The sequence below is a fragment of the Dysidea avara genome, chromosome 9, assembly GCF_963678975.1.
Source record: "Dysidea avara chromosome 9, odDysAvar1.4, whole genome shotgun sequence".
Lineage (NCBI taxonomy): Eukaryota > Metazoa > Porifera > Demospongiae > Dictyoceratida > Dysideidae > Dysidea > Dysidea avara.
The window spans coordinates 7,627,714-7,655,567 of NC_089280.1; the positions used below are offsets into that span (position 1 = coordinate 7,627,714).

The window sequence follows — 27,854 nt, forward strand, 5'->3', positions numbered from 1 at the left end:
CGACCGTCTTGCGCATGTGCGACACATAAAGCACGCGGAAATGAGACATCGCAGGGATGGTGAAGCGGGACGAACGAATATGAACTACAAGCGCATAGAAAACAACAAATCAAAAGGTTTGTTTTGATGTAGCAATTGTGTTAGTTGCGTGTTAGTACGTGGAGCCACTAATATGGAAATAAAATTTCACTATTTGTCGCTAAAATGCTTATCGTTATCTGTGATGGATGTTCGTAGTGCTGTATCAGAACTACAGCATTCTCAAGGCATTTGAACTTGTTGCATTAAGTATTGTATTCGTTGTGAATGCAGCATGCAGGGTTGCCTTTATACTGGTACCAGTGTGAACAATTAATAATGATCAGATGATGGCCACACAAGGTGTGCACGCATGCATGTGTACACACATGTGTGAGGCAGCAATAGCAAAGTGGTTAGTGCATTGACTTGGTAAACAAAAGGTTCCAGGTTTGATTACATGATGCCCATGCAGTTGCTGTTGTTTCCTTGAGCAGCAAACTTTATTCTCATTGCTCCAGTTGGTTTAAATGGGGGCCTGGTGGCCTGGTGAAGCAGCCAACCCAGTTGTAACATCAATGGTTGCTTGGGGAAACAAATGTCAATTGTCCATCATCTTGCATAGTGGGTGAAGGTCCAGGTGGGACTTTAAGTGAGACATTGCACAGCTCCTTTCCGGTTACTAGTCCTGCCCCAGGAAGATTTGCCTGCGCTGACTCGTAGCACCTGAGTTGTGCACTGGTGTCCCAGTGCTGGTGCATGCTATATATGTAGCATGGCAGCTGAAGTCATTGCTTTGTGTGTGTGCATGCGTGCATGTGCCTTCCTAGCAACCAGTAAACCACCATCACCATAGAGACACTTCTAAGTTAACCCTGTTTAACCTTTGGTTAAACTTGTAATATGCTCAGCTGTATATGGATGACTGCTCTATTAGGCTATCTCAATCTTCAATTTCTGCCTAGGAAAATTTTTTTTTTTAAAGTAAGGCTATATTATTGCTTTTACTTGCCTGACTGCTATATGGCGAGTTTTCTATTTGAGAATTTCGACCTTGATGTTACAATTATTGATACTGTACTTGCGTCCAATAACACCCATTAAGGTGGCATTGAAGTAAGTACTGAAGCCATACAATGCCAATTTGTTGCGATTAGAATTAACCCATGTACTTAATTAACTATTTTAGGGTGCAGGATAACTCCACTTGTGGACTACATCTAAAAGTTTTTATGCGAGCCTGTAGTACTGTAGATTAGCATACCAAGTTTCATGAATCACCCACTTTAATATTACTCAAGAAACAACCTAGCCCTTGGCTCTTATGATTTCTCATGTGTGTTAAATCTTGTTGAAAGACGCAGGTGTGCATTTTACCAGTTTCCACATTGTTGTTGTTGTTGTTATTATTGTTATTGTTAAAAAGGGATCTATGAAGCTGTTCACTTGTCAAGGACAAATTGTGGAAACTTGATCCATAGACCTACTGTATAAAGAAATACTTTCCGAGTGCCTCTACCAACTTTTGGGGGTCTGTGGTTCATAAATATGAAATTATTTGTGAGACAGTGTAGCTGGCCAAGCTAAGGTACACTCCGTAAAGCAGTAGTCATACAATGGACAGCTGGTGTTGTTCGCAGTGAATTTACGAGACATTGCTAGCATCAACAATAGAATGGGTTTTTTCTCCTTTCTCCAACTTTTCAAACACACCTTAAGTAGTTAAAGTCTAAGTAACTAAAGTCTTTGAGCAGGCTGTAGGACCAGGTGTCCTACAGACCTTCAGCACTTGTGCTGTAAAGCATTAATAAATAAATAAAATAAATTTTTATTCTCATGATGTCATAAAGCATCATTGTGGATAAGGCTCATAGACAATACAATGCTGTCTTAATGCAATGTTGTGAGCACTTGAATACTTGGTAAGACAAAACCAGTTCCAATATTCAAGTTTGATAACTCATTAAACAGTTTAATTAATCAAGACACACAGTAGTGTGTCTTGTGGCCAAGAAGCCAGCATGCAATATCCGTGAGTATATTGACAGGAATAAAGAAAACATGATTTTCACACCTCCGTAGCTCCGTGCTTCCTTTATGAAACAAGACGAATTTTGTTGTGGACACACCTGCCAACGTAAGTACTCCACATACCAAATTTGAGTGAAATTACTTCTAGCATTCCCCAGATATGCGACTTCAAAAATTGGCTTAGTTTCTTCATTTTTTTTTCTTCTTTTTTTTCTTCCTCTTTTCACACACTTACACCTGTACAAAAACTGCCATAAAATGCGAATGCCATATCCGATTGCCTTGAAATTTGGCACACAGAAGTAGAGGTGTACCGATATAAGAAAACTAAACCAATCCGATACCGATACGATATGGATTATTCATTTTGAAACCAATACAATACCAATACGATATCTGATATAACTAAGTGTAGCTATTTATATTTGAGGAGCCACATATACCATGTTCAACTTTATTTTAGCTACTGAAGACAGTCTTAAGGTTATTGGCTATGCTTGGTTACCCATGGTGGTGTGGCCTCTATTGACAGCTCAGACTATAAGGCACCCACAAATATTTTAATACATGCCCCTGCCAGATTGCTCTGCATTTTAATGGCTTGTAGAGATGGCTAGTTGTTTTATGCCGTGCTCTTGGTTCATCTTTTTGCTGTTTCCCCAGGCCAACACTATGAGTGTTTGCTGTATGATTGGTAAGCTTTGTGACAACAAAACAGTAATTATCCATGCACTTAGATGGCTTCACATATCGTACTGCTTTTAGACAAGGGAGACCAACTACTGTTTCCTGCCCTTGTTAGCTAAATAATAATAGGGTTTATAAGGTGGCTTAATCATTGGACAGTGCCCTCAAGATAGTTTAGTTGTATATCAGTGTATTAGATCGGTTTTTAGCAGCAATATCGGCTCCCACCGATATACTAGAAATGTCTATATCGGCCACCGATACGATATGTATCGGTATATCGCTACACCTCTACACAGAAAGGGGGTATAAAGGCACATCTTGGTACCAAGTTTGGCTGGAATATGATAAACAGTCAAGGAGTTATTAGCAATTATTCACAAAAATAACACCAATATATTGTCATGCCTACAGGGTAAACCGCTTATGGGAAGAAGCTGAAAATTGGTGGGTGAATAGGTTAACTATTGGAACCTCAAACCTTTTGTGGTTTGAAAAAAATCGAGTTAAAAACCACAAAGATACAATGAAAAAACCAACAGTGTGTAACAATTATGTAATCGAGATTGGCTAATAAAAAAAAAAACGACTACTTGCCACGCCTACCAGAAAAGCCACTTGGAGTAATGCTTTGAAAGTCGCTGTACAGATGGAGTAATCATTTTAGAAACGCTCTTCAATGGTGTAGAAGAATCAGACTTAAAGCCACAAAAGTTATAACACGAAATGCAACTTGGTGTAGCAAGTGCGAGATCAAGATACTTTAATAGAGCAGTCACCCTGAAGAGAGATCAGCTACAAACAAATCACCCTGTAGAAATATGTGCTGGAAACAAATCACCATGTAGAGAGTTCAGCTAGAAACAAGTCACCCTGAAAAGAGGTCAACTATAAACAATGAGAGTTTCAGGTACAGTTCAGTTATGTATAAGCTAGAAGCCACCTCATTACCTACAGTATGTGATTATCATTCATTGTTAAATATACAAATATTTTTAATCTTTCTAGAAGCTATACACAAAATTGCTTCTTTTGTTCCACAATTCCTACAGAAAATAAAAAAGTTAAAAGGAAGTACCAAAGCCAGTTTATAGCCGGCTTTGTGGTTTGCAATACAAAAAGAAGTGATATCTAAACCAAAACAACCAAGCTGTAAAAAGTGTGCGCCCCCCCCAAAAGGCTATGGTGAAAAAAGATGTGAAATCCAAGGTGGCGGCCAAGAAATGACTGTGATGGTAGGTTAATGGCAAAATTTTAATTACGACAATTCAGGTGGATTTGCATTGCCTCCTCCACTAGGATTTGGTACCAAACTCACCTGAATTGTTGTAATTAAAATTTTGCCATTAACCTACCATCACAGCCATTTCTTGGCCGTCACCTTGGATTTCACATCTTTTTTCACCCTGGCCTTTTTGGAGGGCACACACTTTTTTTTAAAGCTTGGCTGTTTTGGTTTAGATAACCCTTTCATGGATGTAATTGGATTTTTCCGGCACATTGGTATAAAACATGCACTGAATGCAACTCCAACCCACTAGTGCTGCTATTGTGCATTTCATAGTACGATGCGCTAATCCTGAAGTGGGCACTCTCATAGAGGTCCTATTTCTGGGATTACTGGATAGTTCATGCACTATTGTGGGTTTATAACATAACCTGGTATAACGTTTCTCTCAATAATAGGGCTATATATTTCATTTGTATTTGAGTTGATAGTCACGTTTTGAACAATGATACATCATTGTAAATAGGCTAAAACATCCGGCAAATGGCTGTTGATGGTTTTTCAGACGTGTGGCATGATTCCATTGTATGTGTATACGCATGAATGACCCTGGATTTGTGATAAAACTTGAAGAAACCAACTGTGATACGACGATTCAGTAAGGAGACAATATAAAGTAATTTCATAGATTGTAACACTTCTTTGTAGGTAGTTTATTTGTGGCCGCCTGTTTCTCAAGGCTGCTTTTAGCGTGTTTTGTAGTTTTGTTGTCTTGTAATTACTTTGTTGTTTTATTTACGTACACAAAACAACCCAGTCAAGATTGCTAGTCCACAGCGTTTACGTAGACGTATAGTAACCAAGTAGTTTAGTGTACAGTAATGCTTATACAGCATGATTCGGTGTACCTTTGTTAAGTGTGCCTGGAAATTCAACCATGAAAGAGTTACTCTTTCATGGCTTAATTTCTTGGCGCACTTTAAAAGAGTTGTTACCTTATTCAAAAGAGAAGTTATAATTGATTTTGTCAGTTGTACGAATAAATGCTAAAGAAAATTAAGTTAGATTAGGGATCAAAGAAAGAAAGGGAATAGCTAAAAAGTAGTAAAACAAGAGAGTTGTCTACCTGCAGACATGCTAATGGAACATTTAATCCCTATACTTTAGTCTATAACCATTACTGGATTAGGGACTAATATAAATGGTCCATTTAGTATATCTGCAGGTAGCTATAGACATCCTCTCTTGTTTTACCACTTCTTTCTGTGATCCCTAATCCAACTTAAACTTCCTAGTTTTTTCCTTATTTACTTTTTATATGACTACTGAACCCACTCATACCACATCAAAAGAAGGAATGGTACTAGGTATGCCATAAAATTAATTTTGCATCTGAACAAGCACCTCAACAATTAATTACTGAAAAGTGAAGTGGTCAGTAAAATTCTGCAAAAGTAGAAAAATTAAAATTTCATATAGATTTGTTGGAAGGGTTTAGGGTCAGCTTCAAAGACATTACTTTTATGGGTTTGGCTATGCCTAACTAATACGCTTGGTATATAGGGAAGATTAGACTATTTTTTGGGATAGTATTGTTAAGGAAAAAGCCCAAATCACTAACATATACCTGTACTGTGTAATAAAACTGCATTTGAAGACTCAAAACTCAACAGCACAGTAAAATGTGTGAGTGATGAGGTATTTGTGTAACTAGCCATCATGTGCCTTTAAGCTGCACTGTTCTGGCTAACTGATTCCTTTAGCCAATCAGAACTTGACTATGGTTAAGACTATAGGCTTGATTTATTCCAATCTGTAAACGTCTCACCAAGCTCGTAACATAGCTTGTTTTTAAATGGCTACCTAGATTCCATTTATGAGGTAGTAGTGGTATTAGTATTCCGAATGATGTGTCCACTCTTCACTATCTTTCAGGTTGAAGGTGTCTATTTTACTAACTGAAGTATAGTGATATCACAATATAGTATCATGATATAGTATCATGATTAGATTAGAGCTCGGCGGTATTGAAATTTGAATACTCGGTATTAGTAACAGGAAAATATCGCGGTATATCGGTATATAGTTAGCTTGTTATTGTAACTGTTGCATCATTTCTTGGGCCTAGTATGAAGCGGAATCATCCCAAAAACCAAAAAAATATAGTTCAGTACAAGTAAGCATGTGTTGTAATGTGACAACCTCAAGTTTTTGTTCAGGGTGTGTCTGCTAAACCATCAACAAATTGGATAATTAAACACCAAAGGGTGGGTTAAAAGCAATCCTATACCGGTATTCATCGATATACTGTATAGCGGAAAATCTTGACGGGAGAAAATTTTGGCGAATTTGGCGAGCGTGCATTGATTCGCCAAAATTTTACTCGCCATTTTCCTAAACACTGAAAGTGTAGTAGACGCTGTTCATTAGTGGGTAAATATTGTTACAGCGGTGGGTGGTTAGTCTTCCTATCCCATTGAATACAGTATGGTTTTAGACTACTAATAGCTCAGGAAGATGGGCAATTCAGCTCAAGCGATTCAGCTCAGTGCCCTCGCCTCGCTTGCCACGTGCGTCCCAGTGACTTAGCGAGCTAGTGCATGCTGTTTTAATTACAGCTAGCTCTCGAGCTAGCTATTTGCATAAGAGCGCGTCGATTCGAATGAAAGGCATTGAACTGTAGTAAGCTTCATCGCCTACGCAGTCAGATTAAAATTGCATAGGCAAAGTAATGTCATACATTCGCCAAAATATTATTCGTCAATTTCTGCCAATGATCAATTCGCCAAAAATTTCTCCCGCCAATATTTTCCGCTGTACGGTACCGGTATTTTGATATATCGGTTATCAAAGGATGTCACGGTATGATAATCGGTTATGATAATTTATCACGATAAACGGTATTACCGATATATCGCAGAGCACTAATCATATCATGATATAGTATTATGATATAGTATCATGATATAGTATCATGATATAGTATCATGATGTAGTATCACGATAATTATAGTATCACGATATAATAGAATAAATATCACTATACTCATGATACAATTTATGCTCATCATCACTTTATTGCTGGAGTTACAAATAAAGGCTACTTTTGATATCATTCAGTACGATAGTAGGACGATGAAGGTGTGGGCGTGGCCGATCATAAAATATCACCCAAATGTGTTCGAACCAGTTAAACAATATTTTCGACAACAATATTTTAAAGCATGTGATCTAATACTTGGTGAATTAGATGATAGATTTGATCAACCCAGCTTGTCTTTAGTGGTAGCAATGGAGAACACACTGTTGAATGCAGCAAATGGTTTGGTATATGAAGGGCCAATAAAAATTCTTGAAAAGTCACTTTACAACAATGATGTTGACTTTAGGAAACTGAGGTGCCATCTTGCCCTTTTACCGGATACAAGCAAAGTAGCTGACTCATCTATCAAGAAAGTAACAGGCTAAGAACAATATGTAAAGCAATGAATACACAAGAAGTATTCAAAACAATATTATCTGAAGTACACAAGCTATTGAGGATGTATTTGACAATTCCCATAACTACAGCCACACGTGAGCACACGTTTTCTGCTATAAGACATACATACAAAAGATCTACAATGGCTCAGAAACGATTAAACAACTGCTTGCTACTGTGTGTGCACTAGAAACTGTCTGATAAACTAGACACAACACTAGTGGCAGAAGATTTTATTTGCAATGATGAGAGACATAAGTACTTTGGTACAGGTACATTTGACTGGTAATGGTTAATACACCATGTATTTGTATGTGGAATGCTAATAAACAATTGAATAAAATCAGTTATATATTAATTATTAAAATGCCCAACAAATTCAATCTCCTGGCACGTAATTCTCAAAAATTTCCTTGGGAGAGGGGCATGCCCCCAGACCCCCTAGAGCTAATATGCTTCGCATGCTAGGTGTGCCATAGAAGTGCATACCACCTACTAAATTTGAGCACCCCCAACTTTGATAATCTTCCATCTCCTATGTTGTGGTATTTCATTTGGTGAGAAAATATCTTATCGTTACTAAATATAGCTTCTGTACAAAAATATCGTAATGAGAAAGATATTTAATAAGTAATAAGGCAAAAATAATCCAGTTAGTCCTACTGTAAACTAGGGCCCAAACGAATTTAGTAAGATTTGAACATTCATTTGAACGAACGAACTTTCGAACGTATTTAAATTAATTCGAATTGCACAATCGAATAGTATACAGAAGCGTAACCAAAAAATTACAGTATCTAAAGATGTCGTCTGAGGAAGTTGAAGTTTTGAGTGACCATGCAAGTGAGAGAAGTAGCGAGTTAAACAGTGAAGAGACTAGTGAAACAGAAGCTATTGGTGAAACTGAAAGCAGCAGTGCTTCGTCAGGAAAGTTTCGTTCAGACGTGTGGAGTTATTTCACCAAGTGTACCAATGGAAAGAAGGCTCTGTGCCAACTGTGCAACAAAGAGTATGCATATCATGGCACCACTAGTAATCTTCGAGATCATTTACAGCATTATTATAAGGATAAATATAAACCGAAAGTGGTTTCCAATGGCTCAAACCAGAGTAACATGGATTCTTTTGTTTCTCGTGTGAAATGTCCACCAACACGAGCTAAGAGGATAATAACAGAATTAATCGCATTGATGGTAGCGAAGGATTTGCTACCTGCTGCTATTGTGGAAGGTGAAGGTTTCAAGCGATTATTATCTTACCTGGAACCTGGATACATAATTCCGTTAGCAGTCCATGTGATGGACATTGTAAGACGTAAGTTTGTTGTAGCCAAAGAAAAGCTGGAAAGAATTCTGTCTGCAAATGAGTCAAAATATGCTATCACCACTGATATTTGGACCAGCGTTTCGAATGATGCCTACATTTCTCTTACCTTGCATTTCATTGATAACTCCTGGGAGTTGAAAAGCTACACACTAGTCACTTATTCGTTTCCTGAGCAGCACACTGGAGATAATATAGTCGAGAAATTGAAGGAAGTCATAAATGAATACAACATAACTGATAACAATGTAGTGGCCATTGTTCATGACCAAGGTTCTAATTTTCAAAGAGCAGGTCGTGTTTTAGCTAAAGAGAAACAATGGAAGAGTGTGAACTGTGCCGCTCACTGTTTACAGCTGTGTGTCATCGAAGGATTTGGTATCAGTGCTATAGCTCAAGCACTAAGTGCTACTAAATCATTGGTTAAACATTTTCACCATAGTGCCCGAGCCACTGAGGGACTCCACAAATGGCAAGAGAGCATGTATCAACCTAGACGGAAGTTGATTAATGAGTGCAAAACACGATGGAACAGTACCTTCTACATGTACCAATCACTCCTTGAAAATAGATGGCCCATATCAGCAGTATTAGCAGATGAATCTATCACTAAGGTTGAGCACAGAAGGTTGGATTTGACCAGCATACAATGGGAGCTACTTGGTGACCTTGTAAAGATACTTCACCCACTGGAGATTGGTACAACTTACATGTGCTCTGAGGCATCAGCATCATTATCATCCATCCTTCATGTCCTCTTTGGTATAATCAAACACCTAGAAGTTAAAGAAAATGATTCAGTGGTTATAAAAAGATTCAAATTATGTGTTGAAAGACAAATTAGAACAAGGTGGAGTTTGGATGAAATTGATGCCACTGATATCAGTGTGCTTGCCTCAGCTTTGGATCCTAGATATAAGACCCTGAAGTTACTTCATGCTGAAAAAATATCTGAAATCAAAGCTGAACTACTAGACCAGATCAGTCAACTTGCATCTGATGGAGTGCCCAACAGCAGTTCCTCATCCTCAACTTCACAAAACATACCACCTCCAGCAAAGAAGAAGGCCCTAGATATCTTGTTTGGTCAAGAAGCGAGAAATCCTGCTGTTTTGAATGATGAAGTGGAGCTGTATTTTTCTGAAAATACCATACCTAGAAGTTTTAATCCGCTTCAATGGTGGAAAGCAAACTCTTCATGATACCCACGTCTAAGTCAACTAGTGAAACCACTATTTGCAATCCCTGCAACTTCTACACCAAGTGAAAGGTTGTTTTCAGTGGCTGGTTTAACTGTTACAAGACTCCGCAGCAGCTTGAACAGGAAAAATGTCAATGCTTTAGTTTACCTGCATAACAACTACCATTTGATTTACTAGTTCTGTGTATGTATTAACATGACACTGTACTTCATGTAACATGGTTGATTAACTTTAATGACAAACTTAAATGAGTTAGAAGTTCGAAAATTGATGAATGTTTACTGAAGAATGTTCGAAGTCTAGTAATTCAAGTTCGTTAGGGCCCTATACTATAAACACAGTTTATGTTGATGTCACAACATATCAATACTGTGTGTCGTGTGGCCCAAGAAGCCGGTACGCAGCACCATGAGTATATTTACAGGAAGAAAGAAAATGTGTTTTCACATGTAGCTCCATAAAAATATTTCTTATCCAAATTTGCTGCCTGCCAGGTAGGGGAGTCTACATACAAAGTTTGAAGAAAATCACTCCAGCCATTTCCGAGATATGAGTGGCCAAAGTTTTGGGTTTTTTTCTGCATTCTTTTCTTCTTCTTCTGCTACTACTTTTTGTACACTTTGCAAAACCTGCCATAAAACACAAACGTATATTCCAGTCAAGCTGGAATTTGGCACACTTAAAGGGTTCATTAAAGCGGATCTCAGTACCAAGTTTGGTGGGAATTTGATAAAGGATCATGGAGTTATGACTGATTATTTTGCATAAAATAAGATCGAACTTATGTCACACCCACAAGGTAAACCCTTTGAAGGAATAAGCTGACAATTGCCATGTAGATAACCATTGTAGGAGTGCCTTGTTGTTTGAAAAGAATTGAGATAAAGACTATGGAGATATGACACAAAACCCACAATTACACGATAAAGTTTTATGAATAAATAAACCATTAGTAGCGTCTACCAGGCAAACCACTAATTAAAGAGTGAGCTGAAAACCAGTATGTAGATGGAATAGTCATCACAGAAAGTCCTTGCACTGTTATAGAAGAACCAGAGTAAAATCTACAGAGTTATAATACAAAATTCAATTTCAATAACAATTTTGTAGCAACTATAAAATTTTGATTATGTGAAAGTGAGTGGGACAACTATTAGAACTTTGTGTGCTTGTGCATACACATTGCACAAGGAAGTGCTAGTCTGACACTGCCCACCGCTTCACAGAAAGTAAGGGTCTGGTGAAGTACAGATACTAAATCATTTTTACCACTCAGATTTAGTGGTAACCAATTATGTATGCCAATCACGTTCACACACAAATCACCTTGGCAATGCAAGCTTTTGTTCGAATTGAACGAAAGCGCAAGAATTATGTGTTTCTCTTTTTTTGTTTGAGTTGTTCTTTTGTTTTGCTTTTAAACAATTTCAGTAAACCAGGCATGTGTACCTGGTTAAAACCAACCTCTGTACACTGGTTGGTAACATGTGTACCTGGTTAAAACCAACCTCACCCGAATTGTACACTGGTTGGTAACATGTGTACCTGGTTAAAACCAACCTCACCCAAATTGTACACTGGTTGGTAACTTCTTCAGACCATCAGACTTTGTTGTGTACATTACTCTTGTTCCGGTATTACTAATTCACACAGAAACAGCCAAGATGTGAAAAAAGGTGTGGCTTTAAAAAACCTGGGTGAAAAAAAGTTGTGAAATCAAAGGTGATGGCCAACAAATGGCAGCAATGATATAAATTTTAACGATGTATGTTGGCCTGCAATGATGTTAATGTTACAGGTTTTTGCAATTGAATTTGGCGACTTTGCAATTGAATTTGTCCCGTTTGCAATTGAGTTCGTCGCTTTTGCAATTGAATTCGTCCCGTTTGCAATTGAATTCGTCCCGTTTGCAATTGAATTCGTCGGTTTTGCAATTGAATTCGTCGCTTTTGCAATTGAATTCGTCGCTTTTGCAGTTAAATTCGTCCATAACAAGAATGGCAGCTGGAGCAAACATGAAAACATGATGTAGCAGCTGCTACAAGAACTTGTTCAAGTACAACAGTAGTAAACAACTCTTTATAAGGTAATAATTCTTCCTCTACAGCCTCTCCAACAACATTCCAAACTCTACTACGCCATTCGCGATGGGTGTGGTCACTCGCGAGCAAGCTAATTAACTTGTCAGACAGCTATCAGCTTCGCGTACTACCAGCTCCAATTACCTTCTAGTGTCTCAAGTGTAACTCTCCAAGGCATAAATAGTTCATCTCATAATGAACGGGTTGGTTTCTTGGAGCCGTTTTGTTTATGACGAATTGTAATGCAAACGCGACGAATTCTATTGCAAAACCGACTAATTCAACTGCAAAAGCGACGAATTCAATTGCAAAACCGACGAATTCAATTGCAAACGGGACGAATTCAATTGCAATACCGACGAATTCAATTGCAAACGGGACGAATTCAATTGCAAAGGCGACGAATTCAATTGCAAAAACCTGTAATAAATTTTAACAATGCAACAAAAAGTTATTAGCATTAACATCATTGCAGCCATTTGTTGGCTGCCAACACCTTTGATTTCACAACTTCTTTCACCCAGGCTTTTAAAGGTTGTACCTTTTTTGACAGCTTGGTTGTTTTGTACAGATATCACTTCTTTTTGTAATTGCAAGTTCCAAAGCCAGCCTATCAGGGGCGTACCAAGGGGGGTTTCCAGGGGTTTCAGGAAACCCCTTTGGATTTTACACACTACTTGAAACATTAAGAAATTGAAACTTCAGGTTTCCAGAATCTGAAATCTATCATGGAACAGGACATATTTTAAACTTTTGTCTTAGTTAAATAATAGTTTACACATGATAGCAACACCTATAGCATTGTTCTGAATTATCATTTTGGTGAAAAGATCGAGATACTCTAATAGAGCAGTCAGGTAATATAAACCCTGATCACTTAGCTGTAGTGAAAACCCCTCTTCAAAATTCCTGCATACGCCCCTGCCTATGGTTGGTCTTGACACTTGCTTTTAACTTTTTCTCCAGGAATCGTCAAAGACTGCGTGGCTACATTTAAATAAGACAAATTTTGAAGGTGCATATATCCCAATGAAAGATGGGCAGATTTGATCCAAATTTTTATTTTGTTTTATTTTGTTTTATTTCTGTGATCCCATTAAATATAATAAATCCTCTCAAATATGAAATAATAATACAACAAAAACACAATGTTGAAATGTGACACTTAATTAGTATAATTATGTTGTGAAAACTAAAACCCACAATCACCTGCTATATGGTAGTGTATATAAAGGAGTGTGTAAACTTAACAAACAGCTACTGTATAGCTACTGTTATATATATAATTTTTGGAAGGCCTTATATTGGCCCAAAACACAAAACAAAGTATAGTACTGCACAAATGAAACGTTGCAGGTTTTCACAACAATTAAAGATTTTAGGCCCTGTGGTATTTCCATAAACCTTATTTGGTGAGAAAATACCTCAGTGTGTACCTGTTTGTTAACTTTTTTGTAAATAATAATTATGACTGGGGAACCCATGCATACTTCATCTGAAATGGCATCATGTACCCCAGTTATCATCTGAAAAGTGAAGTATCCATTATGCTTCGTTGTCAGCTATGTTCAACCCGTTACGCAGCATTTCGAATCAAGAACTGTTCAGAAAGCACCTCTGCAATCCATGCATACCGAAAGAAAGAAATGATGCCGCGCACCCCAGTTATATCAATTATCGTCTGAAAAGTGAAGTATCCATTACACTTCGTTGTCGGCTATGTTCAATCCATTACACAGCAGTATGAATCAAGAACTGTTTGAAAAGCACCTCTGCAATCAGAATAGCCACTATAAAAAATACGGACAATTTCTGTTACGAAGGGAAGCCATCACGTGCTATCGCCAACTCGACACTTTTCGCTGTCAGCAAAGATGAATGGGACACAAAGGAGGACACTGGTAAGTCCATGAAGAATGGTACGTATGCATTGTACGTATGCCAAAAGACACCTGTCGGGCCGAAGCAACATCGAACAGTGAAAAAATCAAGCTTGTAGCCTTAGCCGTTATCAAGTTACGCTTGTCTAAAGGCATCAGTCAGTTACTTACTTACTTGCTCAGTCAGTAGAAAATTCCGTTAAATAAAAAAAATTTTAAAACTCTGTAGCAACTTGTTGAAAGCGTTTTGGGTCGATCTGAAAGCTTGTTTAGGCTTAGTTTTACATAACCAATACTGCCTCATCATCTTCAAGGAAAATTGAAGCTGGTTTTTGGGTGATATTATTTCATGGGCCACGCCTACTCCTTTGTGGTCCCTACTATACAGTTACTATCGTACTGTAGGATAACTTCTGTAAAAAATATCCAGTTAATCCTACTGTAAACACAGTTTATGTTGATGTTACAACATATTACAGGTTTTTGCAATTGAATTCGTCACCTTTGCAATTGACTTCGTCCCGTTTGCAATAGAGTTCATTGCTTTTGCAGTAGAATTCGTCCCGTTTGCAATTGAATTCATCGGTTTTGCAATTGAATTAGTCACCTTGGAAATAGAATTTGACGTGTTTGCAATAGAATTAGGCACCTTTGCACAAATTTTCGTCTGTATTAAATGAGTTGCTGACGTGTTACTATATTGTTTGCGGGTGAAGCGTGTACGTTGTGTGCTTTACAGCTTCTCTATAGTGAGAAACTGCTGAAGGTTGATGTTATCAAAAGCGATAATATACTATAATTCACGTGGAGCGATTAGCACTGTCTACTTTCGTCTTGGTTAATTGGTGCTCATCAATCGGAATTATAGTGTGCTGTCTTTCGAGGTGTTTCTCACGTTCCAGACCACACTGCTGGACTTCCAGCATTACGTGTAAGAATAATTATTACAGTGTTGTTATATTTAATATACGTGATGACTGTAAATATTCTGGATTTCATGTAAAACGTTCCTTTGTATACTGCTGTACTTGTACATTGTTTGTATTACTGTACAGTAACTGTGGTTATTCTTCATGTTCATTTTCTTCGTGTTGATCATCAGTGCTATTGTCATCTGAAGTGTCTGAAGTTGGGACAGTATTGACTTGTCGATCAAGGCAGGCGTCATAAAACTGCTTGGTATGTTGTACCCAACCCCAACAGTCCATACCAGTTATGCAGCGTATTCCTTCATCGATTGAATTCAGGAAGTTATCACGACTACTGCTGTGCTGTTGTCTGACGTAAAACTTCATTTTAGAGATGGCCTCTTCTACTGCATTTAAAAATGGACTGCATGGTGGTAAGTATCGACATTGAGTTATCAAACCATTGCTGTACGTCAATGGTCTTGTGGAATCGTACATTGTCCATAATGATGATGTGAGGAGTGTCATCCACAATGATATTGAGCTCGTCTAAAAACCGAAGGAGCTTATAAGCATTGTACGACCCAAGCTGAGCTTGGTGATGTAAGATGCCATTCTCTGACAAGGCAATCATTACAGAAATGTTTCCACCACGTGAACTTGGAAGCGAGATGGTTGCTCTCTTGCCAATCACATTCCGGCCACAATGTCGATGCAAGTGTAGGTTAAACCCAGCTTCATCGAGAAAAATGGTATGTTCGTTGCTGTTCCTTATTGACTGCCGTACATACTCATATTGGTTTTCAATTGTAGTTGGTGTTACGGCCCACTGGAATGATGTCAAGATTCTTCATCGAGATGTTGTTCCTCTTCAGTGTACGATGGATGGTACTTCTATCTATTGAATTGATGTTGGAGAAAATGTTGCTGTTGTCAATGATTTGCTGTTGAATTTGTTTTAATGTTATGTCATTCTGTGACTTGACTATATTCACAACTGCCTTTGCTTGTTGTTTTGAAAGTAGCTTCCTTCTATTGGGTTTAGTTGGCAAAGGATATATTCTGTTGTGTTTCCTGAAGGTGTCAGTGATGGAGGTCACCGTGGTGCGAGGTATTCCAAAGTAGGTGGCAACTTCTGTTTGCATTTTGTCCTGGTCTACTATTAGTGAAACAATTCGTTGCCGCAACAAAGTAGTTAGTGTCTGGTAGTTCCCCCTGGCTGGCATTACTGCACGTTTGGCACCTACAAACTTTGCTGTCTCAACAGGTAACTAAGGACGAGGCTACATGCACTGAAAGCGGCAAGTTACAAAAGTTTATCCCGCTCTTATTCTAGCCAATAAGAACAATGGATGGTGAGCAAGTGGACTATTACCTTCAACCTCGAAAATGACGAAAATTTGTGCAAAGGCAACTAATTCTAATGCAAAGGCACCTAATTCTATTGTAAACGCATCGAATTCTATTGCCAAGGCGACTAATTCAATTGCAAAACCGACAAATTCAATTGCAAACGGGACGAATTCTACTGCAAAAGCGACGAACTCTATTGCATACGGGACGAAGTCAATTGCAAAAACCTGTAATATTTTACTATTAATCCACTACTATCATACAGTTTGGTACTAATGTATACTTTAATAGAGCACACAATTTTTTCTGAGTACTTCAATACAACACATATAGAATGTTCTAGGGTTTCTACTGATAGATCTACAAGCTATCATTCTAGTGTACTAAACCAGAACTTTTATTTATAAGGTAGAAGTTAAGTGAGATGAGCAACTGACGCACAGTGGCAGAGTAGTAAAGATCTTGGTATATAGGTGTGGAGGTCCCTGGTTTGAAACCCGGAGAGATATTTTTCCGACACGTTTTGCACATGTTTTTTTTTTACTTCTCAGTGACTGTTCTATTAGAGTATCTCAATCACGTTTTTTTCACATGTTTTATTTTGCTTTATATTTCCTTAGCTAATACTCTCAGTCCACAAAAGATTTCCACTACGATAGTAACTTCATGTACAGACCAATTGTCAAGTTATTCCGTCAAGTGGATTACCCTGTAAGCGTGACAACAAATTGCTTTTGCAGTTTTCAAAATCGCACATAATTCCGTTGTTCTTGGTTCCATCTGTACAATAATTGGGCTGTAAATATGCTGCATTATGTTCTTAGTGCCCTCCAGATCAACTGAGTTATTGCAATTTTCTAAAGTGAGCAAAAGTAGACTAAGGAGAAAATTACGAACAAACTTTGAAGGTGCATATCTCAGTGATGGCTGGGCAGATTTGACTCAAATTTGGAATAGGAGGTGCCCTACCCCGAGGGGGTTTTCACAGCAAAACTGATTGATTTCTGTTCAGGCACTGTTGAGCTACTAATGCGTGAAAACAGTGTTTTCTCAATTCCTGTAAAATTCACATTTACCTGTCTTACGTCTGCACTAGCTGTACTTGGCCGCATGAAACAAAATTTTTGTGTGTCCTGTTGATTTATATGGGAGTTCCTGTACAGACCCATCTGTAGTAATTGTATTCACCTCAGTTTTGAATTAAATGTATATACCAGTGTAGTTGTAAGTGCAGGCAACCTCCCTTGTTTTATTTTGTTTTTATTTCTGTGATCCCATTAAATATAATAAATCCTCTCAAACATGAAATAATAATACAACAAAAACACAGTGTTGAAATGTGACACTTAATTAGTACAATTATGTTGTGATAACTAAAACCCACAATCACTTGCTATATGGAAGTGTATATAAAGGAGTGTGTAAACTTGACAAGCAAAGGACCCTCTTTCTCATCTCAAACAAATCATTCTCTGTTTCCTCTAATACTATAATTTTTGGAAGGCCTTAGATTGGCCCAAAACACAAAACAAAGTACAGTATTGCACAAATGAAAGGTTACAAGTTTTCATATTTATGAGGTCTTATGTAGTAAGGTATCATGTACATTTTAGCTACACTGTTTGATGTTGCTTCAGTCAAAATATACTATTTTAGACCCTGTGGTATTTCCAAAAACTTTATTTGGTGAGATAATACCTCAGTGTTACTAAATATAACTTCTGTAAAAATATCCAGTTAGTCCTACTGTAAACACAGTTTATGTTGATGTCACAACATATTAATATTTTACTATTAACCCACTACTATCATACAGTACAGTACTACTCTATATTAGAGATCACGAATGTTTGGGCTTTTCTGGCCAAAATATCACCCTAAAACCAATGCCTTAGCAGTATTGACCAAGTCCAAAGTCCCTTTAGTACGACCTGAAATGTTTCCAAAAGTGGTCATGAAATTTAAAAAAAATTTTTTTAGTGGAATTTTCTCCTGACAGACAGACCGACTGAATGACTGACTAATGCTTTCAGACAAGCGTAACTCGATAACGGCTAAGGCTACAAGCTTGATTCTTTCATTGCTTGACGTCGCTTTGTCCAGAGACGTGCCTTTTGGCATACCAGGGGGTAGGACAAGCCCACGTCAATTCATAATGGAATTACGTAAGGCCTCTAGTGCTACTAAAATATATTCAAAAGAGGTGAATTCTTCTACCTCTCTATAGGGATATATCCAATACAGACGATTGTTTATGGTTGTTTGATAAATTTGGAGACCTTTAATGGCAAATTGGTGATCACCACATGTCGTCATTTTGTAATGCTGATTTCTCCGTAGTGGGTTAGTATTTCTTCATGAAAATCACACCTACAAACATGGTAGAACTCAAATATCTGTCAAATCTTGTCGAACCTCTTCATCGATATTTTGTACAGTAACCATTCGCTCACATGAAATATTTTCAAGCATCACTTAAGTGCACTGTGTAATGAACTTCAGTTCATGTGAGCTTGTCCTACCTCCTCTGTTGGCATACCGCAGTACGTACATTGTACGCATCATGGACTTACCTATTATACCTTTGTCCTCGTCTGTGTCCTGCTGACAGCTGACAGCTCAAGGTGTTGATTTATGTAGCTAGTGTGATGGCTTCCCTCAGAAATTGTCCGTATTTTTCATGGTGACTGTAGAGGCACTTCTCCTACTGTTCTTCTTTTGTAACGCTGTGAGACAGGCTAAACATAGCCTATATAGCGAAGCGTAATGGCCACTTACGAGTCAGTATTGATAGTTGGGGCACTCGTGCAAATTGTCCGTATTTTTTGTAGTTACTGGATTGATTGCAAAGACGTTTCTCCTATTATTCTTCATTTGTAGCACTGTGTAACAGGCTGTGCATAGCTGAAAGCAAAGCATAATGGCCATTCACTTTTGAGCCAGTAATTGATAGCTGGAGCACACGTTCAGACAAAAACATTAAATCAGGCACTCTGTTTCTTCAGATGCAGTATGCGTGGATTCACCAGTCATGATAATGTTACAAAAAAAGTAAACAAACATTTACAAGGAAAATTTGGGAATTTTAAGGTGGCTTGGAACAGGCTTCAACAGTGTTATGTAAGCTATCACATTATTGGTGCGGCTTACAGTAACTATAATCACTACTGTGGTTGACTACCAAATGTGCTAATGATATAATTATGTGAGATCATCACAGTATTTAGTGAGATCGCTGTGCGCTCTTATTACAAGTCTCGATACAAAAATGAACTAGTTGCCAGTTTTTTAAGATACAACTGTCGAATTTTGGATGGGCAAACAGTAGTAAATAAGCTGTAATTGTGCAGAAGCTGATTTTAATTCTCACTTCCACCTGGTAGTGGCAAATTTAAAACAAAAAAAAACTTCAAATTTTTGTGACATGGGTAGAATTAACTTGTGAACTAAAGACCTGATAACAAAAGTAGTACAAGGTGCTTCATGCTGACACCTTGTTTGATTTAGGATCTGTAAATTTTATGGTGAAACCATACATAACCTGTTCCTGGCTTAATTAGGGATCATAGAAAAAAAGTAAGGAAACAAGGGAGGTTGTCTACTCTTGCAGATATACTAGTGGGCTTTTAATCTCTAATTCAGTCTACCTACCATGACTGAATTAGGGATTAAATGTCTACTGGTATATCTGCAGGTGCAGGTGACTCCCTTGGGTTTCTCTACTTTATCCCTATTTGAGCTTATAATATTCCTAATTTTCATTATACTTGTAGTATGTACAAGTTGAGGTGAACCTGACAAAACTGCTAAAAAGAAAAGCGTGTTTGGCATTGATTGTGATTTGTCCTTTAGATTACTTTTCCAATTATATTGTCTTAGCTTTTTGTACCCTACCATCTTTGTAATTCTGCATGTGAACCTATAAAGCATTGAAAATAAATTAAATAATTTTTCTCAAGTGAAATGTAACATTCAAAACACATGTGCCATTAAAGTGTCAAAAGCACATGCAGTGCTCCCTGAATTGTCCAAATTTCTATTATTTGAACACTTGGTTATCCAAACAGTACAAATGACTGCTCTATTAGAGTATTTTGTCTAAGATGTATGTTCTATTAGAGTATGAACCAGGCTCTGTATATAAATGAATGGGCTTTAATTATCTGAACATGTCTTAGTCCCAAGGGGGTTGGATAATCAATGGAACACTGTACTTTTCTTTCCTGTTTTGTAACACTCAAACTTTAGATGAATAAAACCGCAACTATTTTGTAAGTGATGTAATGTGTAATAACATTGTGGTAATGCTCACATTGTCCAATGTGGTAATCATTATTGCTCACATTCGAGCTCCATACATCAGTGGTGAAGCTGAAATATTTTGCTACTTTGAGTACACCTCTAATGACACAAACTATCCTCCCAACTGTGCTTGAAATCACAGTTTCAGAAAAATATCTTCGACTAGATATGTTGTACTTAGGTTCCAGCGTGTGTATCAAGGCTCCAAAGCCGATATAATCAACAACAGAGTGTGGCTGACAGTCTAGTGCAATCATCTCAGTAATTTTAATATGAATTGCTTTTGCTTGAAGTTCGTTAATGTCCCAAACATTATGCATGTCTTCAGCTTTGGCCAAAGTAACTTGCTTTAGCCTCGACTCACTGGCCACCTCAACTGCTTGTTGCTTCTTTTAGCCGCCACCTTCATTACTTCATACTTCTTGTATTCCTCTGAATGCTTCTATAAATGATTGACAAAGTTACTAGTAGTATAAACCTTCGTATCATGGCACTTCTTTAAACACATCCAAACTTTAAGTCTTCCGCAACCTTAAAAATTTCCCGAATGGACAATCTCTTTCTGTTTGAAGCTATAATTATTTGATTAAAGGAGTATGCATGTGCGTATCGTGGTAGTCAGTAAAGCTGCAGGTAGCAATCTAATCCGGTACCAATTGGTTGAAAACAAATCGATATTCAGCATTTCCGATAGCCAATCTGATTATCAATACACCTCTAATTAGCACCTGTGCCACTTCGCAATGAGGGTATGCAACCTTCCACTTTAAACGCCATTGTGTGCAATGATCATGCAACTTGGAAAATCTTTTCCAAAATGTAAAGAGAAACATTTTTCTGACATGAAAAAGTACATATGTCACAAAAAGGTGGCACTGAGAAAAACATTGTTATAGGCAGGAATCAAACCCTGGACCTTTGGGTTAACAGTTCTATGCGCTAACGCTTGGGCTGTTTGTTCGTGGTTTTGACTGAAATGTAGCCTCTATACCAATGCCTTCAACGCTTTATAGAGAATGAACAGAAGCATGTAACAGTTTGTAACAACAAACTTGGAGTTGCCAGTTAATATGTGCTTAATTTCGTTCAAGTCCCATGTCAATATGTGCTTTGGTTGTCGAGTTAGCATTGTCACGAAGAAGACAGACAGACAGACAGACAGCTTTTTAGCTTTATATAATATATTCTATTGCACAGTTCATATGCATTGTTGTGTATGTAGAGTTGCAGTAATACAGTGTTTGTGTGTATTGTGTCCATTGTATTGATATAGTGACAGTACAAAGTGGAGCATAAACAATATTGGTGATTGTTCCATTTTTATAATTAGAGACCCTCTTTTTATTGCTGGACTAGTAACTGTTTAATAATTTATCAATGTGTATATATGGTCTTGTGTATAGTAAATATTGTATAATTATATAAGTTTGTTTTTCTTTTGTAATTGACAGTAGCAATTGTACCCTTTTTTGTGCACCATACTCTTTTGAGGTCTTCACAACAATCAAAAATAATAATAATAATATTCAGAAACACTTTTATATGTTAAATGGTAACTGCAATATAACATCATTTCTGTGCTATCCATTGAAATGTAAAGCATATTTAATATCCATACACCTCAATACATTAATACTTGATATATTGAGTTGTATGATCAGTACAATATATGGTTACACAATATATTGTTGCATCAGTACTGCATAGTAGGTACCACAAAGGTTTGGGTGTGTCCCATGAAAAACATACAAAAACCAGCCTCAGTTTTCCCTGACGACGATGAGGCAGTATTGGTTAGGTAAAACTAAACCCACACAAGCCTTCAGATCGACCCAAAACACTTTGTACAAGTTATTTAAAAAAAAATAGAATTTACTAGTGACTGACTGACTGACTGACTGGCTATACAAAAATCCACAGTAGGGATATAACATTTCTTATTGTTTTACTGTGATTTATTACCGTGCACAAATCCAGTTTGTTTCAGTACTTTTTATTGATGTGCTATGGTCCCTACTCTAGTTAAAAATTCCAATTTTTTTGTGTACTTGTTTGTTTATATGTTTTTGGTTATTGTAGGATACTGTAACCTGCCACCAGTGTCATCAGAAGACTAGAAGATGACATGCCACAACATGTTGGAGTACGTGGCCAGGTAATGTGCAAATGTTGTGTGCTTCATGGTACAGTTGAGTAAAGCACTTCATGTTAATATTAAAATCAAATGTGTGTTCATTATTAGAGTATTGTATCTGCTGCATTTTGAATGTATGCTATTTTCTATGTCTGGGGGCAGCGGAGAAGGCCATTATAAATGCGTCTAGGTTGTTATACTAGTCGCACCTAATACAATAGTCGAATAAATAATAATGGACTGCCAAAATCACTGTCACCTTCAATTTCAGAGAACCTAATTTCTGGGTAGGTACACACCCTAGGTCAACTCTCTTTAGAATTTTACTTTCTCTGCCCCTGTCTGTTTCATATTGAAATGTATCTCCTACATAGGAGTTTATTTCTTTAAGTCTATGTGACTCGTCCCAAAAATCTTGCTATTGTCAGCATCATTTCAACAGTTTGTAGAAATCTGAAGTGGGAGAAATTTTTAAAATTAGACCTCCTAGGTTTGAATTTGAGAGCTTTTTTGATAGCACTTAGCTAACAAAGTGTATGCTTTGCAATGCATACAAAGATTGGTTATCCTATCTGAGATAAACCTGTTTGATGGTAAAGTGTATACCAAATCAAAATAAGGAGTAGCTATATAGCATTGTTATAATTTTGTAAAAATTGTAAATTGATGACATTAGAATGCGACTTATTAGAGTAGTGACTGCTCTATTAGAGTATCTCAATCTTTGCACAAAAATTCAAATTTATTTGCTTCACTTTCTTTACAGTGTACAGTTTAGCTATAACTGTAAAGTACATTTATAACTGTTGTCTTCTATTTGCCCGTTGGCTTTCTATACTTCCGAATATAGTGTGAATGCATGATTCCAGATTCTGGTATCAATATAGTACATAGGTCCAAGGGGCACAGCACCTTGGCCCCCCTCAGATCTGCCTATGCTTATATGTACCCTATGGAATTTTAAAAAGTTAGACCAACCCGAGAGCATTTTAAGCCAATTGCATTGTGTATGTAAATTTTTCTTTTACCAGGGAAATTTTGTGTATTAGACAGTCTGAGATTGAACCTGGGGAAATTTTTGATACTTTTGTGTGCCATTTAAAATCAGTACACAGTGTAGTTGTCACTCACAAGTTTAGGAAGGAGTCTGAGATTTTAGGGTGGGAAGTTGCCCCTACAGCCCTAGAATAAACACTAATCTGTTACACAGCATTACAAGCAAAGAAAAGGACCTCTGCAATCAATCCAGTTTCATTGGAAAACCTGGGTAGGGAAGTCATCATGTGGTGCTACTGCAAATCAACACCTTGCGCTGTCAACGAAGATAAATGGGACACAAAGGAGGACACAGGCAAGTCCATGAAGCATCCATTGTATGTACTGCGATATGCCAAAAGGCACCAGAAGGTTGTAACAGTGAAAAAAATCAAGCCTGTAGCCTTAGCCATTATTGAGTTACACTTGTCTGAAAGCATCAGTCAGTCAGTAGAAAACTACTCATTAAAATTTTATAGCAAATTTTTGGAAGCATTTTGTATTGCACTGAAGGTACTTTTGGGCTTCGTTATACCTAACCAAATCTCCATGATCCCTAATATACAATACAATTGTACTGTATGATATACAATCATTGTAAGATTTTGACAAGGAGCTGCTACATAGCTCAGGTAGCTGTATTATATGACAACCCATCAAGCAGGTTTGCCCAGTTACCAACAGCACTATATGAATCAAGTGTAGGGCCAAGGTTTGCACACAATAATGCTTGATCAGAGATTACCCTACATCAATTGATACCAATTCTACTGTCTTTAATAATTTTTTTGTCAAGTCCCTAAATAAAGATCATCAAAATGAATAAAAAATTTTGTATTTCCATTTCAGATCATATTTGGCACTGTGATATGTTCAATATTTCAATACTGACTGCTAATGAGGGATTCGTGATATCTGTGAATCAACAGGTATCCTTACTCTGTTTATTTAACATGGAATATGTCTTATTTCTCCCAAGGACACAAATGTGTGATGTCACATTATACCATCCCTGTGCACTGAGTGAAAAGAAATTGACTTGTTAAATGTTAATTATATACATGATGATAATTCAATGAATTGCTGAAATATTATAAATAAATGTCACTAATAAAATTCATGAAATGTGATAGTTTTCACTTGTTGAGTTGAAGTATTGACCTGGATGGAAGAAAGAGATTACACATGTAGTGTACACACATGCTGTATAGCTATGTATATACAGAGAACCCTTATTAGGGATGTGTTTTTGTAAGCACTGCCATTTTCAGTAATGTCAGTGCTCCCGATAAGAATTATTTAGCGCTAGGACAAAATGTCCTGACAAATCCAAACTTGTCCGGACAAATTATGCTTTGTAGGGACACAAGTGAACTATAACACTGCCTGTAGTAAGCATTCTCTGATGTAAGGCACTCTGGCTGCAGGCATTCCCTTTGTTGTGCTGAGAATAGACATTCTTTTACCGTATAGCGGGAAATTTTCGAAAGGCTATATTTTCGAAAAATTCGAAAAGAACATTGTGTTTTCGAAAATAGTACATCCTGGCTTTGAAGTGACAATCAAAGAAAGTATAGCTGGGTATATATAAATGATTTTTGCGAGTGTACGCATGCATAGTTTCTGCTAATATCAGTTAGCTATAGGCCTAATGTATTATAGCTAGGCACTGCGCCACACACAAGTAGCTAGCCATATAGCTATAGCTACCACACGCACGCGCATATGAGCGAGCACGAATGACACCACGAGTCTTGAAGCCTATAAGAGCTTGAAAGACCAGAAATTACTAGGAAAGACTGTAAAAACATCTATACCGTAGGCGGGGAAAGTTACGCGTGGGAAAAGTTTCGCGATTGTAGTAGCTATCGCAAAATTTTTACGCCGGTTAGCTTCTACATGCTTGTATTTGTACAGTAATAAATTAATATGCAAAATCAGCATCGCGAAACTTTACGCCGGTATACAAAGTAGAGTGCAATTCGCGAAACTTTTCCACGCGTAACTTTCTCCGCCTACGGTATGGGCTGAAAAACGCCATGTACTTAGCTATGGCTCGATCCGCAGGCCACTGAGGCGAAGTCCGCCAAACAACATGGTTCAACTTACAAAGGAAGACCCTAGGATAGCTAGACGAGATTCTATCAAAGCCAGATTGAGCGTTTGTCTAGCTATACTGAACAATCAAAGCAGCAAATTCTAGCTATGTATGTGATAAACGCAACCACTGTTAGCTTTCTCCGTGAATTAATTATCTACGGTGCGGCGTGGTAAAGAGACATTGTTTCGAAAATATTTTTTCGAATTTTCAATCAAGCACTCTTCCGAAAATTTAACCTTTCAAAAATTTCCCGCTATACGGTATGTGCTGAGACACTATTACAAGTGATTTTGTGAGGTCTCTGTACAGCAGAGGGGTTGGTGTTGGTACATTAGTGGTCAGTCTCTTGGGTGGCTTGAATGTTTAATCTCCTAGCAACCAAGAGACAGCTATTATTAGTAAAGTAAACAGTAAACCAAATATGCATACCCTGGGCTTTTTGGGCTCCTTTGATAGGGCATTATGTCCTGCCAAATACAATTATGGTCAGACATTGGCTAATTTGTCTGAAGTCAGGAGCACTGTAATGTTACATGTGGAAGAATCAAAGGAACTAATCCCATACACAACTGTATGTCAAACAGCAATCTGGCTGACTCAGAGTTCATGACCCAGATTCCCCAGACCTGGGACACTTTATACACTGACACGCACATGCATGAATAAGTATATTTTAAAAGTTGGGTTCTACATAAACTTACAGATATGCTAGATTAAATATATTAGCAGATGATTCAGTCTACACAAGTGAAATTGTTGAGTAAATAAAATCAAACATGTTTGAGTTCAAGCATTACTGAGGGATGCTTTGACTACCCACAGTTTGCTTATCTCAGTACATTGCTATGGGCTATTATTTACTTTACAATACAGCCAAAGGTCTTAATGCAATACAGCAATACATTGTTTACAGATAATGCGCAATAATGATATTTACTCATATTGTTGCAACCGTAATCAAATGCATTTACAAGTTAAGCTAGTAATTTAGTTGGCACTGTTTCTTTACGGTACTGGTGGCTTTGATGCTGGGTATGCTGGGTAATTATCCATAAGTCACAGCCCTGCAATATATTGTAATACAGCAATAGCCATATTGTACTGTGGTAGAAAATATTGCAATATATCGATATTGTTGCATCCCTAATTAGCATAACAGTACAAATATTATGTAACTCTTGATAGTACCATCTACAATTTACTTCGTAAGCTTTGCACAAAGTATGCTGTGGTACAATGTGGATAGACTTTAAATAAAAAATATTCAGTCTATTTTAACTCAATGTGGGCTTTTTCATAGATCAAGCCAGGCTTGTTGGCCTAGTGTTGAGACAACAGAATCACTCTCTCTTTAATAACGATTTTGGTTTCACTGCATGTACAGCAACCATTCAATAACATGTACAAGCAGTACTACACACACACAGTATACAACAAATACTCACTTGTTAACATAGAAGAATATATTTCCACTAGTTTGACATCTTTGTCTTACTTCAACCTCTGAAATCTGCACAGAAGATAAAAATGTAAACATGGTATTGCATTACAATGGTAGTAATGGTCTCAATAGCTATGCCATACTTTCAGGCCAAGGAAGAGCAGATAGATAGGTAAAAAACCACACCTAATGAGTGAACTGGATAGGTTAACACTGGATCTAATACGACCATGCACACAATACACAATGACAGCTAGAGTCTCTTACCCGTGTACCAGTAGAGTCATTGTAGCTCATCCATGTACTACTACCAGGAGAGTGCACATCGCTTATGTAATGACCTATGGAATAAGTACATTAGATATAGTGTGAGTGAAACAATAAGAGCATAGCCAGTTAATGCTACATGTACCACAAAAAAATCTGGTCAAAAAATACTGCTTAGTATAGCATTTTCATTAGCAGTGACTGTTATATTAGAATAACTAGGAGCATTTGATAAAGGTTATAATATGTGACCGGATCTGCAAAACAATTGCGCATTTTTCAAATTCCTGTTTATTAAATATTTATAATCTACTTAGCCAAGTGTACCCTCTGGCAAAATTTCAGCTTCATATGCCAATAGCTTTAGAAGTTACAGCCCTAC

General features: G+C 37.4%; 2 long non-coding RNA genes across 2 annotated transcripts; one reads left to right on the forward strand and one right to left on the reverse strand.

The window, feature by feature from the left end:
- On the forward strand, positions 1–24,806 carry LOC136267783 (uncharacterized). The gene is made up of 4 exons (XR_010706754.1): positions 1–116; positions 22,574–22,649; positions 24,513–24,592; positions 24,643–24,806. It is a non-coding gene; the product is annotated as an uncharacterized lncRNA (long non-coding RNA).
- Positions 24,712–27,547, reverse strand: LOC136267784 (uncharacterized). Its single transcript, XR_010706755.1, has 3 exons — positions 27,473–27,547; positions 27,210–27,274; positions 24,712–24,824 (listed from the first exon to the last, which is right to left on the reverse strand). It is a non-coding gene; the product is annotated as an uncharacterized lncRNA (long non-coding RNA).
- Between the last annotated feature and the right edge of the window lie 307 nt (positions 27,548–27,854).